This window comes from Pocillopora verrucosa, chromosome 2, assembly GCF_036669915.1.
Source record: "Pocillopora verrucosa isolate sample1 chromosome 2, ASM3666991v2, whole genome shotgun sequence".
NCBI classification, from domain to species: domain Eukaryota; kingdom Metazoa; phylum Cnidaria; class Anthozoa; order Scleractinia; family Pocilloporidae; genus Pocillopora; species Pocillopora verrucosa.
The window spans coordinates 3,098,819-3,123,896 of record NC_089313.1 but is presented as its reverse complement, the minus strand read 5'-3'; the positions used below and the strand labels follow the sequence as shown (position 1 = coordinate 3,123,896).

General features: G+C 37.9%; 3 pseudogenes; 2 read left to right on the top strand and 1 right to left on the bottom strand.

The window, feature by feature from the left end:
- Positions 1–7,062: 7,062 nt before the first annotated feature.
- Positions 7,063–8,116, top strand: LOC131770391 (histamine H2 receptor-like; annotated as a pseudogene).
- An 871-nt stretch (positions 8,117–8,987) lies between these two features.
- LOC131770421 (uncharacterized) lies at positions 8,988–10,956 on the top strand (annotated as a pseudogene).
- Positions 10,957–11,008: 52 nt separating this feature from the next.
- On the bottom strand, positions 11,009–23,357 carry LOC131770420 (transmembrane channel-like protein 7; annotated as a pseudogene).
- Positions 23,358–25,078: the final 1,721 nt, after the last annotated feature.

Sequence of the window (25,078 nt, the reverse complement as noted above, 5' to 3'; positions counted from 1 at the left end):
TGCCAGTGACTCAAAATTGTTGCTGTTGCCTTCACAGCCGCCATAGATAAATTCTTTGCAAGTGCCAGCATTTTGGTCGAAGTAATACCTCCTCAGGTATGCCATACAACGACCACCTTCGGCGTCAAGGTTGCAGAAATCTGGCCGCCCTTTTGTATAACCTAGTATGAGGAACGAAATGAAAACCTCTCATAAACTTTTTCCATTTTACCTATGTAACTACAAGCTTATGGAACAAATTCGTTCATCGACATATGAAAGATTACGAGCTAAAGAGTATGTTCGTATCTGCAAAATTTAATTTAGAGCAGTCAAATAACTTCAAGTTGCGCATACTCATTCCGTAATACAGTTATTTAACTGAGAGATATGCTTCATATCTTTATCATTGAAAAGTAAATATACAAAGTTACTGCTACGGTTGGGAATTTCAGAGTTACCTGGCTGTTCGAATATGGTCTTGGAATGTGCTATAATCGACTGTGACCTCCATTTTACAAAGGATTTTTACAAAACTTGGTAACCTGGCCGCAACGAAACCTGAATGCAGAGCTCGCAGAAAGCCGCTTTCTATTTTTACTTTCTTTCTTTTTTCTCAGCTTTGTTTACAACGCTATACGCCACCTACAATATATTCATTACTTGGGTTGAGAATTCCATCCTGTCTATCTCCTAATTGTTCAAAAAGATAAAAAAAACGGAAAAAAATGAGACAAATTGACTTCAGACCCCAGAGGTTGGCGGCCAGGTTGCTAGGCAAGTTTCAGAATCTCCGACACATTAAAGACAATTGTTGAAAAGTCAGGTTAGTCTTTCGAATCTCAAAACACGTCAAATCTCAACACTGTATGTGTCCTTTCAAATAGTGGCGAGGAAAATCAGAAGGTTTGTGTTGGAAGCTTTCCTCTAACTTGCCATTGTGCTTCATGACTGGATGAACATATCTTTCTATCATAATTCGTGAACAGAAAAACTGCTGATAAAATCAATTCACAATGTTATGCATAGAAATTCTGTCATTTGTGAGAAATTGAGGATAACGCTTCAAAGCCCTAACCAGAATTGGTATCAAGAAGCAAAGTAATATTTACCATTTCCTTTAAATTTACAACAGGCCGAATCTTTCTCGTTTGCTGCTGACATGAAAAGTATTCAATGCTAAATGTTCACTTGGAGAACTTTACGATGATCTATCGGCCCAGCTGAATCCATATCGACAGCAGAGTAAAAGACAAACATATTATTCCACGTATGAAATTAAGAAATTTGAAAATTTTTTGAAAATCTCGTGACCAGAAAGCGATTTGTTAAGAGGGTTTTTGGCTAGATGGCATGTAAGACTAGACTTAAATTTATCAATTACTTTCATTCGATAATTTTCTAGACGCCTATTTAGTCTGAAATATTTGTGACAACCGATTGTTTACGCTTTGTATCCGAGATTTTGATCTCAGTTAAAAACTGAAATTTTTTCTTTTAATCATCACCGCAAAATGATTTATGCGATATCTTTCAAAGAAATGTGATTCTGAAAGTGATGAGTGCTTGTCTATCGACATAGATTTTTAGATCAAAGAGTTACAAAGTTGATACAAAGAGCTGCAGAATTAATGATGAATACATTTCAAATTATTAGATTTAAATCTTAAATCAATAATACAGATCTATAGATAAACCTACCTATAACAAATACGGCGAAAATTATGGCCAAAACAAGACTGCATGAGGTCTTCATTTTAGTCATGGACCTCTGAGACGGTTGCTGTTCTTTCACCTAGAACGAAAAAAAAAATATCAAAACGTCTTAAAATAGAGGTTATTCAGAGCATTCAAATGGAGATGACTTGTCTATTAGCTGAGCAAACACAGCCTTCCAGGTGCGGTTGAATGAAAGCTGAAGTGTAAGTGAACACAATAAGGAGGGGGACATTGAGGTCTATTAGAAACCACAAAACCCAGCGTAGAAAAAAACATTTATACCGCAAAACCGCCAAAAAATTCGATCAAAACGAAAACCGCCAAAAAATTCGATCAAAACGAAAACCGCCAAAAAATTCGATCAAAACGAAAACCGCATTCAGAACCGTCAAAACCGATAACTTTTCACATCTCAGTTATCAATCGATCCGATGCAGTGGTGGCAAGTGGAGTAAACAGAGATTTCGAGCGTACAAAGGTTTCACAACTATTCGAGATCAGTGGAGGCGCATAATTGCCGCTCAGATCGAAGAGTAACCGGAACTCAATCAGGAAAAATCGAAAACCATTCGGTAGTTTTGACGAAAAGTGAAAACCAAATGCTAAAAAACGGAAAATCCGCAGACCGAAATGAACGCCAAAGTTTTTTGGCACAAAAACCGAGAAACCGATTTAAAAAAATAGCCAATACCTCAAAACCGAAAATCGCAATGCCCCTCTCAATGAGGAAATACCAAAAAGGAATTACAAGTCGCACTAATCGGTGAAAGAAGTCCAAATGAATTTCAAATTAATAACACAAATCCTAGATGGACCTTTCAATGTTTTTAAGTAAAACGTGTAGTCCGGATTAAAATTTGAATGAGTAAATAAACTTCACCAGAAGTGCAAATAACCCTAGACGTTGAGAATGGTTCACGTTCATACTCCTTCAACAATAATAGGGGCCTTAAGCAAACCACGACAGCGACGGCAACGAGGACATGGAAAAACAAAAGATCTAATCGGCGGAACAATAGCTCAGCACGTTTGTTTTAAAGCTTTGTACATTTCTTAGCAGTCCCATGCAAAACAACGACGTGAAGTTTGCGTCGTCTGCGAACCGAAACCGCGGCGGCAAATTAATTTCAATTCTAACTAAAGGCAGAATTTCATTTTTTTAATCGAAGTCTTCCTTGGCGTTGCCGTCCTGACTGCTTAAGGTCCCTATTGGTGATCCAAACACTCTGATTGGTTTGTTAACTCGTGCTAATAAACATTATTTACTCACTGAATGAAAAATTCTCTAAACAACTGGTTAAACGTCTACCTTGAAGATTTAATGGATGACGAAAGCCTTCAAAATATTTTTCTGATAATTACTACCAATGCACGACACCCGAAATTCTAAAACAAAGTTTTACAATTGCGGTCTGCTGTAATGTGATTGTAATGTAATGTGGCCTGGAGACAACATCGCTCTGACGAAGGGCTAACGCTCGAAACGTGAGCTTTTCTACCCTTTACGGTGGCTAATTTAAGTTTTCAACTCAGTTTTTAACACTAAATCAACTGCTATACTCTCCCACCGACGCAGCACCACAGTTTTTTTAAAAACTTAACCTGTTGATAAAAAATTTAAAGCCATTTTAGCCATGTGCTCAGGCAAATACTTTATTCTTTTGTTGGTTTTCACGCCATACAATTGCCCCCACAGAGGTTTACCAGAAAATAGTTCAGTTTATTTGCGAATTTTAGAAGTGAGCGAGTGATTATGAAATAAGCTCATGAAACTAGAGAATAGTTTAAGGAAAAAATAGCATTTCAATAATAGCATAGGTAAGCAAACTAGAGAATATTAAATCGGATTTTCTCAAGTAAACTTGAAAGATGACAGGCAGAATTTTCAAAACTAAGCCATAAAAATAGGAAATTATGTTTTAAGTGGCTGCAATTCATCATTAGAATGTCTGTCTAAAAAAACAATTGAATAAAGTTATTTAAATATTGCTCATTTTTTATATCCTTATATCCAAGGTTTTGACCAAGCGGAGCGCGCGTGATATCTCAATTAACTCTCAAGAGGGTCTATACAAGAAACAAAGCAATAACACCAACCACCATATTAAAACAAAAAGTGCAGTTTTTAGTTCAAATGACCTTATCACTGGGGAAGGGGGAGTGAAACAGATGTACTAAAGTACTAAGAATAGAAACACTTTCTTATTGTATAAAGTATAAATTGGTCAAAGTCTGACCCATCGCAAAACAAAACATCACAATTTATCTTGTAGCCTCGAACTGGTGTAGAGACTCTAAAAAAAACATACGACTTATTAACATCTCAACCTTCAGTCTTGTTACTTTGAAATGAAACTAGCAGAAACATTTTAACGCAAAATTCTAAAGGTTTCGAGTCTTGGTTTTCTTTGTGATCTCTTTTCCAAACTGTTAAAAACTGTCCATACAAAGAGAATGGCTTAAATGATCCAAAAACCTCACTGATCAAATTATTCTGGAAGCAAAATATGGAGCAGAATAAAATGATTTATAGCTACATTTACATAATAAGTAATTTCTAAGGTAAGAGAAACTACCACAAATTTTATTGTCAGTAAAATACATTGTGTCGCTTGATCCAGATATTTTTAACATTAAAATTATTTTAGGGTCCTTCTACAAGCGTATACAAGCAAATATTATTAAATAAGAAACTCAATAAACTTGATCCATACGTTTCAGTTTTTCAGACCTTGAGCTTTTAAAAAGAGAGTAAAATTTTTGGTCGAAAGACTTTTGCATTTCACGCCATGATATTCTTTCTCTCATATGACCCAGAGGAAGCACCACCAACTGTCAATACCAAGTTATTAACTTGAAGCCGAAAGGCGATGATGTTTACTTTTTTGAGGGTGCAATTGCTTTATTTGATGTAACCGAATAGATGTAAAGGATGCGTGGAAATTTTCAATTGTCATTTCCTGCCATAGGGTCACGTACGTAAGTTCTGCTGAGATAATTATTGATTTTTGAATCGAAAGTAACGAGTAGCTACGAGCAGTTGAAATGATTGTCTTACAATGGATCGCAGTGATTATGTAATTGCAGTGATTTCTTACTATTAGACTTTCTAGCCTACAATCGTGAACCAGGGTCTTTCTCTGTTTGATTCTTTGTTTTTACGAATAACATTTATGCGTGGGAATGATCATCTGCCCAAGAGAATTTTGCAACATCATTTAGAAAATGTAACAAAAGCAGTCGATTGAAATAAATCAAAGAAGCAAAAGAAAAAGGAAAAATACTTGACATTTGCTAAAAAAAGCGTTCATTTTGTCACATCTTATCTCCAAAAGCAATAAGTAAAAAAGAAAAAAAAAAAGAACACAAGTGGTAAACTATTTGAAGATATCCGCAAGTTGGCGGCTGTCGGAAACATTTGAAAAAACCCTAAAAGAGCTTGAAGTGTCATTGAAAGTGTTTCAGTACAAGAATATCTTTTTACCAATTGATGTTTAAAATACTACAAGCAACTCGTAGCTGATCATATTTGCTAAGAGATGTTAGGAGTTAAATTGAAACACTTGGCTATCGAGTCCGGGTCTCTCTGAAAAAAAAGGAAAAGAAAGGTATGTTTTTCGAATCTTTCATCACCTGCAAGAGGTAACTGACTAGTGTTTTGAAATAGCTATTTATGTATAGTTTAGCGTTTCTTTGGTCAGTCCAGAGAAAATAATGTAAGAAACGTCTGAAGCAATTACCAGTATTTTAAGATTTCGGTCTTCAATGGAAGTCGAGTGCTTTTAACAATAATAAAGAAAAGGCATATTTATAGAAATAGGTTTTATCTGAAAGGAAAACTTGGCATAATTTCGTTCATTCCCTCTTTGAAAATGGAGTATTCTCCTTGATACAAATAAAGGTACAAGATAAAAAAAAATAAAATTCATGGTCACCATCCAGTTGTTATCAAATTCAACAGCCTAGACAAATATACATTTGAAAACTGTAAACTCCTCAATATTAATTGGAATGGCCATTTTTAATCCCGATACAGTTCATTTCATGTGATAGTAGCACATATTTTTTGCGCTCAAAGAATCTTACACACTTAAATATTGTCAAAACATAATTGATGGGTGCTTTAGGCAAAAGATAAAATGGGAAAAAACAGGTGGGTGGCATGCACCTTGAAAACTTTTAAAGTTTTTAAGAAAATGAGAAAACAGTTCCGAAAAAGTAGCGCTTTTTGTTCCACTTCAACATAACGAATTAATGATTATAAAGCCCTCGAAAGAAAAGAGCTTTTATGGAATTACTTTTATGAGAATTGCTTTATTCACCTTCATTGGCAGATAATTGCTTAATAGAAAAATAAAGGTATGGACAGCATGTACTCAGCAATTAATTCATTCCATTTCTTATTTCATCAATATGAAAAAAGTGCTAAAATTAATAAGTCGTGCATTTTGGGCCAAAAACAAACAATTTGGAGCTTTGGATTCTATTAGCCGCTTAAAATCTTCAGCTATCCATTACCTGATGATTAAAAGCCCCTGGCGAAACAACCTTTGCTTATGTTTTGGTGCGTTTTTTCGGCTGGGCCAATTCCAAAAGACATTCGAGAAAATACTTTTCCGGACATAACTTGCAACATTTGATGGATGATTCTTTTTTTTTTTAAAGGAAATGTGTTAAAAAACCTTATACAGGCAAGACCTCGCTTCACTGAAAAAGATTTGAGGTTAAACTTACCTCGTCATGTTATTTAATCAAATAGCCGTGGCAATCACAATTTTGATGAATTTTTTCTTTGATCTTGATTTCCCTAAAAGCTTTTTTTGTATGTGTACCTTAGAGGTTAAAAAGTGATTTCAACTAATTTCCTCATTACTGCTTTTATTTCATGCGAAGGAAGGTCTTTTTAGGACTGTCGCTCTCAGGTGAATGATACTTCCTAGAATTAATTTTCGTTTCAGTTAGAATTACCAATAAATCCGTAAATCCACCTAACACAAAAATTGGCAAATGGATTTAAAAAGTGGCAAATGAATGTAACACTTTCTAAGTCAGATTTAGTTATAATTGCCATTCAACCCTAATAAGTTGAGAAAACCTCTTTAACCAATTTCCTTACTTCATACCATTTTTTTCTTTTCAAGTTAAAGAGTTACTTTTATCGGTTTTTTAATCAGTGTCAAATAGGACCACTTTATCTCACCCACTTAGTTTCTATGACAAAATTGGGTCCATATTTTGTTTTGGTTCTAATTTCCATTAGAGCCTTAATCTGTGAGCTGTTAATAATTGCTTTCAATTTTGCTTCATTTTAATTTGACTGCTTTGATTCGAAGGGGTCACTTTGACTGAAGCACAAAAGCAATGATGAACAATACCTCTTTGGGCAAGGAGAACATCAATTCTTCGTGGAACCCCGTATTTGTGAGTATCTCCATCGTCTGTTATTCCTTGATTATCGCATTCTCCCTTCTCGGCAACAGCCTCGTATGTATGGCAATTTGCCTGAATAAAAGTCTCGCTCTTCACCGGCCATGTCTTTCATCTCTTTCACTGGCCCTCTGTGATCTGTTAACTGCCATTTTCGCAATGCCGTTTGATGCTGAAAGCCTACTCCAGAACAGCGCCTGAAACATAGCGAAACCTCTGCATTGTATGGACAACGATTATCTATTCATTGTCCCTACATCGATACTGACGCTCCTGGTCTTTACGATTGATCGATACAAGACCCTGAGTGATCCGCTAAGAAGGTTTCGCAAAGCGAAGTTCTTATCCATCCGAACCTCTCGTATTGTGGTGGTGTTCCTATGGTGCTACTCCCTGGCGTTCTGCTTACTGCCTGTCATGGGGTGGCGACGTATGCCTCATTACGTTGTTGGAGGTTACTGCAATTTCAACATCACGTTCACCTATTCAGTTGTAAGCAACTCCTTCACTTCATACTACCATTGCTGATCATCGCGGAATTTATTCTCAAGATTTATCGCATCGCACAAAACGTGAAACAATGCCACGATCTGGGTGAGGGTAAAAACTCTTTTCCTGCCACATTGCCCGACACCCTTCCTCGCGCGATCAGAGACACTTTAAGCGAAATCTCAGAGGAACTAAGACAATTGCTGTGATAGTTTGTGCATTGTTCATCGGCTGGCTTCCTCCTTACAGTGTAACTAGCACTGTCTTTGGCCTTTGTAAAACGTGTTTTTTAAATCCCCACCGGAAGTATCCGTCGCGCTACTTATGCTGGGATACCTCAACTCGGCCCTAAACCCTTTCATCTATTCTCTCAGGAACCGAATTCAAGGACACGTATCGCATTCTCTTCCGGTCGCTGAGGAAAATTAGAAGAAATGCACAGCGCAGGTCAAGAGCGTCTCCTAAACAAGTGACTCATCGATATCCGGAAGACATCACGTAAGCGTCATAGGGCACGCCAGTAGCATAAGATTGACCTCTTTCACTGTCTCTTTTTCAAAATTAAAAATAATTTTTTTTTTTTTTTAGTTATGTCGCGCGTCTGTCCAAAAAAATACGGAGCTCCGTAAGCAGGTGAAAGAGTTCGTAAGTTTAAAATTATTGCAATTGTTTGTTCTGAACTGCTGATTTAAAAGTACCGTGTCTATATCAACATACACATGGCACAATTAACTCTCTTTAAACTAAACAAAATTGTGACATTATAGACATAAAGATGCTTGTTGAAGAAAAACTTACAATATCAAATCACTGCCAAATTTGAAGAGTTGAGACAAGAACACTCTCTTAAGCTCGAGAACAGGGAAGGCCAAGTGCTTATCGAACATGCACATTGAAAATTATTTAAATCAAAATAGTACGTGTTATGCAACATAAACATAAATCAAATTTTGTAAAATAGAAGAAGTGTTTATTCAGGTATATAGTTATGCATTTTTCTAACCGTGTAGGTAAACAATTAGGTCCTTTTAAAAGCTGAAGAGAAAGAATGACTTATCTTTGCATAAGTCATGGAGCATTCCACAATCGCTCCCATGTCATGAAAAAATGTCTCCGGCTGTACAGGTCATTTTAGACTTATGATGTATCATTCACGGAATTTATGGATTAAAAGTTATCAAAAATTATTTTCTCACTTTTCCAAGTGTTTTCGAAAAGTCTTTTATTAAAAAATCATCCAAAAATAACACAACAAAAAAAATCTGACATTTGTGTGCACAACACAAAGAAAATTGACAGTGAAATTCTCACAAGAGGATGTCTGTTTCCAAGGAAACTCAAATTTGCCCTCAACTTGAGCGTACCTCAGAAAGTACGGCTTGAAAAGTTATCTTTCCCTTTCTGACCGAAAGCAATGGAAAAATCGGCCTTTATCTCATCGCAATGGGAATTGCGCTATTTTATCCGCAACAAGTATATTCTGCCAGCGAAACAGCGAAGAACACTTTCAGATGTAAGTTAATGAATCAATTGTCCTTTGCGATTACATTCAAGTGAGCAGACACTGCCTTTTACTGAGAAATGTATAGACCATGGAATGTTCTTCTTCAGTTGCTCTCAATTAAGCGAATGCAGGTCAACCTGGATGAGTCGCAATTGCTGCATCAGAGCATGAAAACAGGCATAAAATAGCCCAGAAATAATAACACCTTAGCAACTCTTTTTATAGCACTGATTTAAAAGTATTTATTTTGGTTGAAATAACTTATATTCACGCTTACCTTTTTCCTAAAGCTTCAGTAGTCGTCGATAACAGTTGACTTTAATGCTACAAGCTTAAAATTACGGTGACGGAAACTGATTTCACAGTATCAATACATGATCATTGCCTGTCTTTCAAAATCGAATGAGTGGTGCCCTTTCTCGTATGCTTGGAAATCACAGATCAGATTAAAAAAAAACAGGATATCGGAAGAGAGTGTGCCGAAAACATTTGGTTATATCTTTACCACAATTTCTTTAGGAAATGGAAAGAAAAGGTGTCGATTACGGGACTTCAAACTAATTATTTTCCTATTGCTTTTTTTTCCGAAGTATAATCTTTTGCAAAACTGAAGTCGGCAACTCTTTTCTCTGTTTGATAACAAGTAACGATAAATGGACTAAATATCACTTTTGATTTCGACAAACGCTTTGTTGACTCGAAGCATTTGTTTTCTAATCAGAACCCATGCTATTTCCAACAAAGAATACGAAGAAACCGAAATAAGGCTAAATTTCATCTTGTCCAGCAAAAATATTTATCGACCGGGCGGGGAGTCGGAGAATAATTTTTTCGGAAGGGGGGGAGGGGGCGCGCAACACATGGTTTTCAGGGGGAACGGAAGGGCGATCATCGTCGCGAAAAATAATGACCGTTCTCTAGAAAAAGTAAATTTTCCTAAAACAACTGTGACCATTCAGAGCCTTTTCCTCTTTTCCAGTTTTGTTGAACTTTTACCAGCAACCAGTCGTCACAAATCATTAAAAACTCCACAGCACATGAAGACTTCCAACAACAATCCATAGATGAAGCCGATCTGAAACGTGACAAGATCCCAGAGCCGACGATAGCTCCCACTTTCAGTACAGCCACCATTAACTTTCCGGTCAACAGATACATGCCATGTCATGTTCCAGTTGTTCGGCAAGGATGGGGTTCTGGAAAAAGGTGGGTTCGAAAGAAATGGTTACATCCATAAGGATGCATCAGCCTCCATCGTGCTCCTCGATGGCTTCGGAAACAGATCGGAACTTTTACACGAGGTATTGAGGGCGCATGACACACCAATAGACCCGGAGCAATTGCTTTGGTTGTACACTCTTTTTCAGTCCGGACGACTTTAATCGGTTAACGAACTGGCTCCGGGATGAGATTCGGGCTGGCTACGAGAATTACGACGATCCGTGCTCTCCGATAGTTTGTATCAAGTTCGTGTGCTGTACGAAGATTGCTAATCCTTTCTTGGGTCCAAAATTCGGAACGATCCGAGTTAGTATTGATTAAGAGGAAAGCGTAATAAGAGGTAGTTTGTGCAACAGGGTTAAGAAATGGAGATATAAACTAGATGGCAAGTCGGAAATAACATCTTGCAAATCACTATGGTGCCTTTAAAACGAACTCATGAAAAGGACGAATGACCACTTTACTTCCCTTAAGCTGCTATCACTCTCAGGAATCAACATCAGCAAACTTTTCATTAATATGTACAACTATTTTCACCTGTGTTCAGGGTAACAATCTCATTGATTCAAACACCATTCACAACTGAAATCTTTAGGTGGTAACCCTTTACTTTTGGGGTTAATTAAATATTAACAAAAATTTAAATTTCAAACCAGCACTGTTACCTCTAGACAGGAGAGCGATTAAAATAGGAATAAAAGTTAACAGGAAATTCAACCATTAACCATCGATAACTCTTGAATATGTTTATCGAAATATTTCGAAGGAGCATCAATCTGAATCCACCTAGGATAGCAAGTAAATGAGGAAAGATCAGGTACAGAGGGAACTGTATCATCTGTGGCCAAGACGGGATAATTTTTTTTTTTGTTGACATTTTGGGAATAATTTGGTGTAATTCGCAACTTTTTACGACTAAAAAATATTCGCAGTTAGAATATCTATAGACAGTAACAACCTATTTTATTCCAAAATACATTTATCTTAGCGGCTCAAAAACTGATTATAGTTACACCTGAAATTGAGGTGTCTCATTACAAACCATGCCTTTTAAGTTCTGAGTGGGGTGCAAGAACCTGCATAATTTCATAACCGTCCCAAATCCTCCCCCCACGCTCCCCGCCACGTCCCTGTTTTCCTTACGGAATTTACAAGGACTTAGAAAGTTCCCTTGTGCTATTTTCCAGTTGCTTCGGCGAAAAAAAAAGAAACTACAACCATTCCTTTCACCTAAGAATTACAAAAATATTGCAAATGTGATCTGCGCATTAAGTTTTATGCGTCCAATCTTCTGGAAAATGACGTCACGACGTTGAAACGATGTCATCACTGTTCTTCAGCTCTTCTCTTCCGATTGACTCGCGAACAGCTGTAGAAGATACTTCTTATCTCTGGATTCCTTGAGGATAGAGTAATAAAAATCTTTAGCATACGAATTTCAACTGAAATGAACATTCCTACATAAAAATAGAACTGTGTTCCTTTGAAATAGACATCACCTTGTAACTTATGGTTTCGTACCAGTGAGAACTGTTTTGCAGCCTAAAATTCTAATTGAAGCCGTTACTCTGCATAGTAAGTGATAGCATGATGTTCGAAAACGGATTTTTCCCGAAAATTTAAATAGCATTTCTGCAAAATACTCCATTAAACCAAGCAAGACATTTGTAAAAATTTCATCGAAACTTCCCTTAAATTAGAGCCTTATTTCACCTTCTGCTATCGAAGAGTTTTCAACTGTAGAAGAGGTTCACATACAGTGTCTACATAATTGAAACATCAGGTTTTCTACTCAGTATCACAATCCTAAGGAATCTTAACTCTTCTTAGCGAGATGGAGAAGTAAGCGCCTCAGTAGTAGAAGAGACATATTACCATGGAAAGTTCTTCTCGAAGACCACTTATCATTCTTCGGTAAACCTTTGCTATGGCATAGAAGAAGTATAAACTGAGACTGAAAAATAAAAAAGCTATTTATCAGCAGTACATAAGGATATACTAACTGCCTGGAAAATTCGGCTGCCAAATAAAGACGTTATAAAAATATAATGTTCGAAGGAGCAGACTTCGTTTAAAGCGGAGTCAGTTGTTAGAATCAGCATCCTAAAATCTATTTTAAGGTGGGATTCAAAAACTAAAAAGTGCTTGAAACACACTATAAAACCAAAGTCACCAGCTCTTACCAAATGATGACCCCAAGAACAACAAGAAAGACAGGCGAGCCGAGAATTGAAAGGTGTCACGAAATCCAGTAGGAAGAATGGACACAGTCCAAGGAATGATGTCATAAACTTCATTGAATCCACTGAAAATTCATTAAAAAAATTGTCAGTCGTTTAAAGTTTCTGCAATAACTCATTTTACAGTTGTATACTTGGTTGCCAAGCCTTTGAACAGGAATGATGCCAAGGTGACCTCGTCATGACACAAACCTTGCTGCTTTTCAAATGTAAATTGCTTTGTTATCACGCTAAATAGATACTGGTCTTCATCACAAACAAGGTTGACTCAGCCTCAATCCAAATAAAGGCTTGGCAACTAGGTACATAATTGTTAAATGGCCTATTAGTCGTAGCCGCTCTGCCGACAAAAACAACTGCAAACTTACCTAAATGGCCATACAATTCTGACGGACGAATTCTGGAATGGAAATCACACAAGAGAAATTTTAGTACCTCTGGATGATAATCAGTGCAAAAGGATGAAAGGAAAACCGATGTTAATGAAAGGACAATGAAATGGCACTGCGTATCGTCGCCTTTGTGCCATGAATCGAAAACACAGCGGTCAAACGTAGGGCATGCGCAGAAAGAAAGATCCGTTTTGACCGGCCGCGTGCCAATTTCCCGCTCGAAATTTTAGGAAAACACGACAAGCAACCGCTCTCACGTAAACAATGCGAAAAAAATCGAAACGTCCATAGAATGGATAACCTAAACAGATATATACATCCCGTTAACAATTGCTAACGACTTCTCATTCCTTTATCAAAAGAGCCGTATTTTGAGTGAAGCGTTGTGTTAGTAAAAATTGCAGTAGACTTAAATCCGAAAAGGGTTGGCAATTTTTTGAGGTGGAAAAATACCAGTGCATTGAAATTTCCTGATCACCTGCTGCAACAATTTTCGGTCAATCCGTCCACCTTGGCCAAAACACGAATTTCTACAAATAAAGAGCTACTTCATTTCACTTTCATATTTGATTCTACCATGTTTAGCTTCTTACTGGGTAACTCCATAAGCCACAGCAGCCAGGCAAAGAAGGAAAGTCCCGAGCAACAGAATCATGAAAAAATAGTTTGATCTCCCAGCACGGTAGGCCTTCTCCGCTGCTCTACAATTATAAAACACAGTTGCCTGAAAGAAATAGAGACTAGCTGTTTAAAACCATCTCGAAATGGTTCGTTTCGCCTAGGGTGCGTGCGCTAAGTCCGGTAATCTCTCGGAACTGCAGAATTTTTCACTTGATTATTGATCAAGGTATCTGACAGGGGCGTCTAAACCCTTATTTAGAATTTTGTGATATGCCAGGTCAGCCTAGACTAATGAACCCCGTTTTCCCGCCCAGTTTTTTCCCCCAGTTATACTACCTATACTACTACAGTCACATCCATAGCATGCTCAGTAGGATCAGGGGATAACACAAAGAGGTGATTCCATAAACAGAGATCCCCCTCCCTTATCGTGTACCAAAGTGAACGCTGAAGAATCGGTCCCATAGTCTTCTGAGGGTGTGCCAAAGGGGGCTTCCCTCCCGGCGATCCTGGAATCGAGGACTGAATTAGTCATCACGTCGTAATATCATACATCTGATTGACTAAAACACGAAAGACACACCTGAGTGTAGTCTTAAAGATTCTAGTTTATAATTAAGAAAGCTTGTTCCAGGCGTGAAGTTAGTAAAACGGAGAGCGGTTATAGTAAATGACGTAATTAATCTCGTACCCAGATCCTACTTTGAAACTGTATCTTATAACCGCTTGGCTGTGAAAGATCTGGGTACGAGACTATGGCGGAATAGCAGCGGCGGAGGGAGGTTAGGGTCGCAAACGTAAAGTTCATTTCCCGACTCGACCCAGACCTTCCCCTATTTTCGATTCCCCACTAATGTCGCGCCGTTTAATATTGTGCTCTACGTTCTATAAACTGAACGCCTAGGAGAGGCTACGGTAAAGAGGATAAAATTGTCTGCCATCTTACCTTTTTGGCGTAGAAAGTAATTGGTAGCTTTATGATGGCCATGAGAGGCAGAAATGGACTGTACCACGTACCAATCCTACCAAAAAATGTAACTCTAAAATAATTCTGAACACTTACTGCAACAGACAGCGTTCAATGTTAAATCAAGGCTGTCGACATTTTGCTCAATTTTGACACCACAAACTGTTTTTAACACTCACCATATTAGAGCCTGACTATAAACAAGTTCAAGCACGTTAACTGGAAGAAAAAACTCAGGGCGGCCAACTTTTCTGCCCATGTCACATCCTAAACTAACGTGATCAGCAAATAACCTGAGGAAAAACTAACCGAAGTTAAGCGGACTAGAAAACAAACCTTTCACTTTTTCATTCTTAAGATCTCATGAGAAATTCTCCTTACTATCTGCCATACAAATCTTATGACGTTTGTTTGGGGAATTTGACATGGATCAACTAAAAATCCCAACAGTGATATCTCTCTTAATTCTCATCGCCTGTCCGCTTGATATTGTATGGATGTTATGAGGAGAAATTCTGTCTTGATCACTGGTGGGGGGCAAACATGGGGAAAATAAACTGAACTAAAAGCAAGATCCAAATTGCAAAAGCACATCTTAACTATTAGGTTAAAATATGCATCATTTTTCAAGAAAAAACGCTCCATCACCTTCGAGGAGTTTGAACAGCAATTATAACCAACAGTGTGACGAAAAAGTCGGTCCACACCAACTTGTACATTTCTGCCGCAATGGCATTCTCCCAGCACTAATGGACAGAAAAGAGCAAAAGTTAAAGGTTAGCCAAACAAGCCACCCCTCGAGTGACAAACAGACAGAAAGATACACAAACCAAATAGAGAGACAGAGGACAGATATAAAAACAGATAGACAGAAAGACAGAGACAGACAGAAAGATACACGGGCAGACAGGAGGACAGTCAGATAGTCAAACAGATAGGTACACGCACAAAGAGACAAAAGGAACAAAAGGACAGATAGACAGACAGGACACTGCCTTAAGGAATTTACAACTGAATGGTGCAGTCACCTACCAACATACAGGTCTTGTTAATTCTGTTATACAAAGAGATAAGAAGAACTGCGACCGAGGCCAACTTTAAGAGAACCGTTCTGAAAAATATTTGAATCACAGTGGAGATGTTATATCGAGTAATTAATTACCTTTTCGATAACTACCGCTTTCGTTTTAAATTTATCAAACATTGTGGGACGCATGCACCACATACCTAGCCAAGTCCACGTTGACTCGGACTCGTGGGTTCCAATCCTCCAAGCCAGAGAAGAAGAAAAAGATAGAAGGAACGATAAATCCCAAGGCGGAGAGGGTGATTGGTGAAGCGTAACTCTTCCCCAACTGTATGAAATCGGTCATAAGCGACGCCTTGATATTAGCATTATCTTGGGAAGTCTGTGCCAAGTAACCAAAATAACAGAGGTGAAAAATTTGTGACTACTCTCGCTAATGAGTATAACAGGAAACAAACATGACAATAAAAAGAATTAAGACTTTTTAGCTCCCATAATTGAAGCAGCGCTCTAAGTCCTCTAGCAGCTGCCTACCGCCCATAAAATATTTCTTACAGGGTGTTTCCAAACAATCTGTGCGATCACATTTAAGAAGCAAATTGGAGCGGCAACACTAGAAATTGAGAAAAAAACGAAAGACTTGCCAAGTGCAACACGGCCTCAACTGGCTTTCAAAAATTATCAGCCCATGAGGCGCAAAAAAACACGGATCTATATTGTTATGGATATTGCTAACACGCACAGCAAAAAATGTGAAACACCGCATCTTACCTCTATAGACACCTGAGAAGCCATGAAAATCAAATAAGCTGACAGAACTGAGAGTCCGAGCACCATAAGATTCACCATGAATCGTATTGCGTACAATTTGTATTTCTCCCTCTTAGTTCTGTTGGCCAAAGTTGCAAGTCTGAGGTCTTCTGCTATACTGGCCTGAAAAAAAATTGTGAAGACGTAACAAAGTGAATTTTTGGAAAAGAAAAATAAGTTTGTTCAGTTTGAGTAGACTCAAATACAAATAAAGTACTTAATTCAATCGTCGAGTGTCGCGTGTCGCGTGTCGCGTGTCGCGTGTCGCGTGTCGCGTGTCGCGTGTCGCGTGTCGGGAATCGGTAATCGAGAATCGGTAATCGGTAATCGAGAATCGGTAATCGAGAATCGGCAATCGAGAATCGGTAATCGAGAATCGGTAATCGAGAATCGGTAATCGAGAATCGGTAATCGAGAATCGGTAATCGAGAATCGGTAATCGGTAATCGGTAATCGGTAATCGAGAGTCGAGAATGGAGAAGCGAGAAGTGAGAAGTGAGAAACGAGAAACGAGAAACGAAAAACGATAAACGAGAATGAAGGGTGGAGAGTCGAGAAACAAAAAAAACGAGAAACGAGAATCGAGAATCGAGAACCGAGGACCGAGAACCGAGAAACAAGGATAAACGAGAGTCAGCTCAACTCTGGATACTCGATGCCTGTGAACACCGTTCATTATGTTATGTTTTCGAGTCGACTAAAGTATCACACGAATCACAACTATGGCAAACAATGCGCAATTCACAGACAATAATTGCTTGCCTTATGCCTAAGAATTTCTCATTGCCCTCCAATATTGATACACTTTTATCATTTGCTATACAATACTTAACTGAAAACAACCTGATAAAAGGGTGAATTAGCGGCGATTAAGAGGGAAGCCTCACCTCGATGTCTTTAACGAATCTCATAATCTGGAGCTTTGCGGCAGCTTGCTCCTCAATACACATATCCCATCCACCAAACACTTTATTAGAGTAAGTGTGGTAATATTTAATGCCTTCCTTCACGTAGCTCTCCTCAAATATCTGCGAAGCACTGGAAACATAAAACGCAGTAACAGCTTTCTTAAGGTTAAACCTTTACTTAAATTGTCTCAAGAAACAACATATACCGGAAACTCTCCTTTGTAAACCCTCTTTAGACCAGAGAACCCTAGCCAGGTTTTTTTTAAAGGGAGGGAGGAGGTTCACACTGTGTCAAAGAGAAGGTATTCACTAGTTTTCGCCCCCTGAATATTGTAGGTTGTTTGCATAAAAAAGGCTTACAAAGGAAAGGGGTCATTACGGCTATCCCAGGACCTCTCTCCTCTAGCGACACCCTTGGACCCGCCTTAATTGAGTAAACTTTCTGTTCACAATTAGATACATCGTTTCCGTTTCATGAGGACACAACGGCGGCTGATAGATTAACATACAGAGCTAGTTAGGGAAATGAACGTCAGAGAGACGGCCGACTGAAGTGACTCCGCCCTTCTGAAAGGCGATAAGGAAATGAATTTTTCCACCTCTGCTCACTTAGAAATAAGCAAACAAGAAGGAAGGTGTAGACCAGTTGAATAACTTTTGACAGTATCCATCCTTGACCCCTAAGAGTGACTAGTATTTAATTTCTCCTTACAATATCACCCCTGAATCACACATCAAGGTTATGAGAATAAAGGAAATGATCACCAACTAAAGAAGCTCTTGATTGTTAAACAAATTCTCCTTGTCAGTTCCTCAGAAATTGTATGGTGCCCATTATGGAGAATATGCCTTCTCATGTGGGACGTAAAGGGTCAAGACTAAACCAACCCTTACCTCCATAATATAGAGAGCAGAATCACCGCAAAGCAAACGCAGCCAACCACAAAATAAGCGAGTGGCATGTTGTAGAAAGTTTTTTTACTTCCTATGACCAAGACGTTATTAGAGTAGCTTCCATAAAACATGTACGTTGTGTTTATCCATCCCTACAGAGGAAAGAAAGAAAATCTCTTTGAGCAATTTTAATATGGATACAAGTAATAGACGTGTTTGCAAGTTTGTAATTCATATGTACGAGGGATCGTTTTAAATGCATCGAATTTCTTACTAAAACGAGTATGTTCAGAAATGCATGCAGTAACGAAAATGCCGAAAACTCTTCAATTCCGCCTGGCTGATTACGCTTGGACGAATTGGAATAGAATTCGCTAAAATCGTAAAATCCATGAACAATCACTCAGTTTGACGAAATTTCGCCAAATCAGCCATTTTCGTTACTGCGTGCATTTCTGGACATAAGCGACTACAACGAGCAATTAAATTGTTCTTGAATCCTTACTTAGTGAAAATGAGTTTTTAATTCAAAATGGCTGCTTTGAACACAAATTCAATTGCTCTGTTGTTTAGAATAGGTTAAAAGGCAAAGTTTGCACTAGAACCCAGTACCCCAATCAGGCGGAGCTTATTCCGGATAGCATGTAACATGCAGCGACCAGGACTATCACTACCTCCCCCTAGCTGGGATGCTAATCCATCGCAAGGTTACCCCCCAACATTTCATCAGGCTTCCCTAACAATTCACCAACACCCATTTGTACTCTTGTGTGGAGAGGGTCACTGTGAAAGTAAATGTTGATGTTTTGCCCGAAGCCAGGTCTCGACCCGGAGTCTAGCGCACAAACCGTGAGGCCATTGCGCCTTCCTCATTGTTTTAAATAAGGAGTCCCTCCTATACTTACGATGCCGGAAATGAAGTCAGACAGAAGCTGCGGAAAAGGCTTGTTTGTATACGAGGAATAGTTATACGGTTTCAACAAATTACACTTTAGATCATTATCTTCTTCCTCGCTTTTGTTGAGCAAAACTTCCCTCTTCTTCCTTGCTAGTGAAGATGCTGTTACATTAGCTGGAACAACCGTGGACGAACTTGAGGAGTTTGAAGTAAAAGCAGACGCGTTCTGCGCAGTCATTGTCAACGGGAGTTCCTCTCCTGAGCTGAGGGCTTGTGGAATGATCACAAAACACAAGGTAAGAATGAAGACGTAAATGTTTAACCAAAGGAGCCACTTGAGAAATGTGAAATATGATAGAACACCATTTCCGAATGATCCTGTAAAATAACACACAAAAAACCTCTTAATTAATAAAATTCAGTATTGTACCCGTCATTGTATCCTTGTGGGATATAATTTTGCAGGAGATTTAGTTTCGGATTACAACTTTTTTTTGTTTTGTTTTGTTTTTTTTCTCTTTTATACGATTCAAAATGGCTTTGGACTTAAATCCTTTACGAAAAATGGCACCGTCTCCTTTTCACCTACAATTTCCCCTATCTCAAATATTCTGTTAGGAAAGAACTAAAAAAAAAAAAACTAATGCTTAAAGTGATGGTCTTGCAGGTCCAGAAATCTTTTTGATGATGCAAGAAGATGGACTGGTAAACACACCTTCTATTTCCTTGAAGTGTCCTCTCCATAACTCATAAGAGTTTATGAATTCCTTGCAGGTTTCGTAACTTTGTTTCAACGTCTAACAAACAGACAACACGTTTTCAGGTTTAAAATATCGACATTCATCATAATCAGAAAAACGATGGCAAAAGGACTTACAAGAAAAGATTTACGACTCGTACTCTCTCCCTTCGAGGAGCGTTTTATAAACCAACTAGTAATAATAATAGTTACCCAAAGTGTATAGTTTTTGACGCAAACGTAAGAATGCAAATTAATATTCGGCTACTATGCCAAGCAAGTTACTGAGAACGCGCAAAATATGCCACAGAATTTCACTGTAAACGAGGCAAAAATACAGAGCAAAAAAGTAGTCGTACAGAAAGATCCAAATTTTGATTTTTTTTTAATTTTCGTTTTCTACGCTTGCCTTTTAAAGAAACGAATTTTTAAGCACTACAGATTTTTCGGTCGGTTACAAGGATCCCCTAAATGGTTTCGTTCGCGTTGTTCTAGTCTTTCGCAATACGATGCACAGATAACCCGTAAGACTGAAGTAATTCGCAAACTTAAATCAAAATACAAAAATGTGAAATAATGGTGGAATAAGAAATCCCTTATTCAACAGTTTAAAATATAATAGGAACGGAAATTTTTCTCATTGCTCTTGCCTTACCTGGCCCCTTCGGGGCTCGGGAAAAGACTATCACAAACTATGTGCTCGTATTGTATGTTCAACCATCGAATAAGGTGTATTAATGTGACGACAAAAGTAACTCCGAAAGAAAATACAGTAAATCTTACCATACAGTAAATCTATACTAAATCTTACTATACAGTAACTCTTAGTTATGGTTCTAAAACACTATTCTATCGTGTGTAATTACATTTCCTGTTACTCTTGTTAATATATTCCACACATGTGTTAAGTAGAACATGTTGTGTCACTAGCTATTGCATTTTGGATGACAAAGTCATTACCTTTTATTGAAAAAATAAATGCATTTATGTAAAAAAGGGCAAAAAATGATAATAAGTTAGAGTCCTTCTACATAAAAGGGATGGATGTGAAAACACATTTAAACAGACTAGGCTTAATTGCACTGAATAAATGCTGCCTCTCCAACTTGGTACAGTACGTGTGCAATAGCAACTTACCATAGAAATTCGAAGTCGCAGCTCTGTACAAGTGGAAAGTCCTTGCGATCCATCTGCATCTAAGGTACTTCTACAAAACAAGAGCGGATGGGAAACTACCATTTTAGTCTACATAATCTCTAAATAAACTTCACTCATAAACGAGTAAATTTTTTAATCCTACATGGGGTTTGCGAACATCAAAACAAGGGTTTACAATCTTTCTAAAAGACCTCTGACAGCGTAGAAACATAGCGCTCTCTGTAATTATATTTCAACCGTAATTGTTTCTATTTCAAGTTATTTCTCTACCTTCTCTGCCTCAGCTTCTTAAGACGCACAGTCAAAGGTTCAGTTTGTTCAAATTTTCCTTTCCGCGACATTGTAGCCTCATCCTCCTCCTCCATATCAGATAAATCAGAGTCTTCACTATTCACGGCTTCGTAAGCGTGTTCTTTTGAATGTACCCTGTCTTTCATTTTTTTTCTGGCGTGGCGCTTCCAACGCGAAAGTTGACGACTTGGTAGATTTTTTAAAAGGTTCGACTTCTTAGAGGCAGGATCTTCAACTGAACGAGAAAAACAAGTCATCGTAATGATATTCGGTCTCTAATGAATACTAGTGAAACTTTAATGGGTTTTAAATTTCAAATGCTACAGAGCTTTGACGAGTATCTTAGCAACCTGCTTAACTGTTCCTTTGAAAATTGTGATTCCATGATAAATAAGTTGTGAGTTGTTGCACTCAAAATGAATTTCAGTTTACGTTTTAAACATCGCCACTTGCTGTCTGTGCCTTCGGCTGGCCTGGCCCGCTGTACAAACGATCGATGTCCTTTCCATTATTCCTCAGGTAAGGCTGCATGCGCATACTAAATTCACAAAGGTAGTGGAGCTGGTGTAATTAATTCCCCAGTACCTTGCCAGGGTCCTTCCACTCCCCGCTCTTCTCCCTACATCCCTTCCTTTCCTCGCCTTTTCCTTCCTTCCATCCACGCTCCCTCCCCTCCCTCCTTCCTCGGAACTCTTCATCCGACGTATACCTTGTCATTCACTCTACACTCCCTCATCCCACTCTTCTTCCCTAAAATATTCCACCCTCCCTCCCTCCCTCCTTGAGTCCATTCGTCGTGACTCTGTTCTTTTTCGTTACTGAAATAATTCAAATATTTGTTTTTCGTATTTTCCTTTTTTTCGATGTTTTTGTTGTTTCGTTTTTAAATTCGTTTGTTTTGGCAAGCTTTTATTGGTGTTCTTAACCGTCGGTTTGTTTATTCACTTAATCTTTAAATATTCCATGTTTAAGAATGGACGACAAGTAAACAGGTTTGTCTATTGTAAACTTCAAATAGCAAGCATTTTTAGGCGATAAGTTTCTTTTTTTCTTCGTATTCATTCTTTTGGTAAAATTTAACTATCGCAAACGAAGGGTACATTTACCAGAAAATGAATAAACATCGTCTTAAGCAAAGGTAAAGTTTCCGCACAGCCTCACACTATTGTAAAACAAATCTGTTTTCCCGAGGGCAATGTATTTTTTTTGTCATTGTTTTCTCTGTTCAAGAACTGAATACATAATGTGGTAAGGGGCTGTGCGGAAATTTTACTTAAGCAAAATATCAAGTGACAAGAAAATTGCAATTACTCGTTAACAAGCTTTTTCAAAATAAATTTATGCTAAACGTTCCTCCTTCAGTTATCTTACAATCGTTTTATCAAAGAGTAATTTAGGTACAGTCAGCTAACGAGCGATTTTATCTTCCGATAAATCAGTGAACATCCTTTAATGAGCGTTCTCACCAAAAATTGACGTGCAGTCAACCAAACCACGTTTCTATCGGTTCTGTGTGCGTCGAAGCAGAAAGTACCATAACATTTAAAAATTTAGGCTTAAGATGAATAAACTTTACAACGCCCTGAAAAACCGCTGTGAAAACGAGGAAAGCTGAAGTTTACACAATGGCGGTTACAACTTATGAAATTATAGAGCGCTTACTGTTAAGATATCTAAATACCACTTTAAAGCGTTCTTAACTCCTTGTAGTGGGATATTGAACGTACATTTTAACAACATTTATATTTAACCGACGTCAATAACAACGGTTAACATTTCCTATCGCATTTTACGTACCATAATCCATCGTTAATTGCGTCTCGGGGCCGATTGGAAATTCACGGCTCGTTTCCTTTGGAGTTTCATCCATTTGTAGGTCTACGTTATTAATATTTACGTGGCTTTGGAGTGACGTTTGTTGGTAAAAGCTGCCTTACTGACAGTTTGAATTTGCTTAACCGTCCCGTAGTTGGCATCAAAAGTCAATGAAAAGCCTTATAACTTTTCAAATGAACAAGCAAACGTACAGAACTGATTCACCCCACAAGAGAATTTTTGATTGAGACAAAATTTGCATAACATTTTTCCGTGTACGATGAAAACGCTAGTAGTGCGTGGCGTGTTGCTCCATTTGAGCGAAAAAAGCTCATTCTAAATTTACCTATTACATAAGCAAATGATGGCCTCAAAAATACTGCGGAAACCCGCCGATAATCAAATTCGAAAATTTTCTAGCGTTCTCAAGTGCTTTTTTGTCATCATGTTTGTTTTTAGGTAACGCAACGGCAAAGAGTCGCGCAACGCTGAATTCCATGCCAGCGCGCAAAAACTTAGATTTATCACAAATCAATGCTAAATAACCACGTGAATTTCCCAGTGAAGCACAGAGTATAATTATTTCTTGTTAGCTGATCCAAACTTCCTTACAGAAAATCCAACTGGCCTTAAAAAGATTTTGAAAAAGAAGCGTCTTGGACGTAAATTATAATAGGAATATTTTACAAACACTTATCAATTTAAAGGAAACTCAGTGAGAAATATATACAGTTGCTAAGTTTTTACCATTATTCCAAAGAATTCAGGGAAATTATGCAAGCAATTTTCTCACCTATGCACGGTGCTGACCATTCTTCGCTCAAAGCGAAAGTAAAAACTACCATGAGCCATAGAAATATCCTTCGAAACAATTAATTTTTACCTCAATCAAAAGTAACGGTTGTTGTCTCCAAAATTAAACTTTTATCCAGTAGCTGAAGGTCGCTATCAATTATAAAATACCTGCCCTCTGAGCAGAAATAAATCTTAAAGCGATAGTAATTTCTTCAAAAAATATTTCCAAAATCACACTTGTAGATTTTTGACACCAACATGAATTTGTTTGACTAGAAACTCTAATTATTATCATTTGCTACCTTCCGTCCAATTAGAGAGAGTGACTAATGATCTTTTCTAATTACTCAGAGGTTGATGCCACGGGTGATTTTTTCAGATCTCAAATTTTTGAAATGAAGAAAAAAGAAGATCAAGCTACTTTGCGAACATTCTTCGAGTAAAGCCACTTATTATTTATTAGTGATTTCGCTGTGTTTCTCGAGGCCTAAATCACCGTGATTGAAAACAGGATAACTTTGGCTGGTTGAAGTACTCACCGAGAATGTGGGTGGGGTTTAACGTTCAAGACTTTAAATTCACATCACGAGTGACCAAGATATAATTTCTTTTCACAATATCAATACATGTGAATGTGAAAGCGATCTTCGCAGCAATGAACACTACTTGAGCAGTAGTGAAAATAAAACCTGAAGAAAATTCAGACCTGTACAGGATTTAAACCCATGACCTCTGCGATACTAGTGCAGTGCTCTACCAACTGAGCTAACGAGCCAACTAGGAGCTGGTCATTATGTTGGTTCCAAATAAACCCGAGAGGTAAAGAATAAATTACTGTGAATATATGAAAATAATATGTAAACTACGGATAAAGAAGTGAATATGAAAGCAATCTTCGCAGTAATGAACACTACTTGTGCAGTAGTGAAAATAACGCCTGAAAAAATTTCAACATAATGACCAGCTCCCAGTTTTGGAAATCAACACAATATCAAGTGTACAAGTAATGTGAATAGAGATAAACATTAATTAGGAGATTATTAGTGGATCCAATGTCTAGCTTTTGGATCTAAATTCATAACAACTGTTGTATGGCAGACGGAAAGGGGAATCACTAAAGAGACCTTGAGATTGAAAGGGTAAAACCAGCTACAATCTTCTCCACCTTTTACCGTGGCTTTTTA